This window comes from Acanthochromis polyacanthus, chromosome 2, assembly GCF_021347895.1.
Source record: "Acanthochromis polyacanthus isolate Apoly-LR-REF ecotype Palm Island chromosome 2, KAUST_Apoly_ChrSc, whole genome shotgun sequence".
In the NCBI taxonomy this organism is placed as follows: domain Eukaryota; kingdom Metazoa; phylum Chordata; class Actinopteri; family Pomacentridae; genus Acanthochromis; species Acanthochromis polyacanthus.
This window is the reverse complement of record NC_067114.1, coordinates 30,878,422-30,879,357: the sequence shown is the minus strand read 5'-3', so window position 1 is coordinate 30,879,357 and position 936 is coordinate 30,878,422.

Here is a 936-nt window from a genome sequence, read left to right as displayed (position 1 = left end):
GCTGAGGAATAAAGGGAGGAAAAGGAGTACAGTCAGCACTTCATGAAACATTTAATGCTCATTGCATTACATGTAAACTATAGACATGTGTAAGAGGGAACACATGAGGAAAAACACCAGAACTTTTAGACAGGCCTGATAAAACCGTACTGGTCATAGTCATGGCTCGGTGACTCTGTGGATGTATTCAAACATCCATCCATTCTCTATACACCGCTTTATCCTCACTAGGGTCATGGGGGGTGCTGGAGTCTTTCCCAGCTGACTCGGGTGAAGGCAGGGGACACCCTGGACAGGTCACCAGTCTGTCACAGGGCTACATATACAGACACACAATCACACTCACATTCACACCTACGGACAATTTAGAGTAACCAATTAACCTCAGCATGTTTTTGGACTGTGGGAGAAAGCCGGAGTACCCGGAGAAAACCCACGCATGCACAGGGAGAACATGCAAACTCCATGCAGAAAGATCCCAGGCCGGGATTTGAACCGGGGATCTTCTTGCTGCAAGACGGAAGTACTAACCACTAGCCTACTGTGCAGCCCTGTATTCAAACAGTCATGAATTAAAGTTTCCATACACTTGTAAAGATCATGAATGTCATAGCAGCCTAGAGTTTCTGGTGCAGCTGGGTCAAAACTATTCACCCAACAACTAGAACCACTAGTTTAGGCGATGTCGAAAGCTATGTTATTTCAGTTTTATCAGAGGAATAGCCTTTTAACTCCTCATGAGTGATTCCGATTGACTACAGCTGGTCACCCTGCAACAGTGACCAGGAATATCTTCCAAGATACTGCCTAGCATGGTGGTGGTAGTATTATGCTCTGGGGCTGTTTTAGTGTCAGTAGAACTTTTGCTTTACATAAAATAAAGGTGGATTTCTTCCACATTCTCCAGGAAAACCAAAAACATCAGCCAGAAGGTTG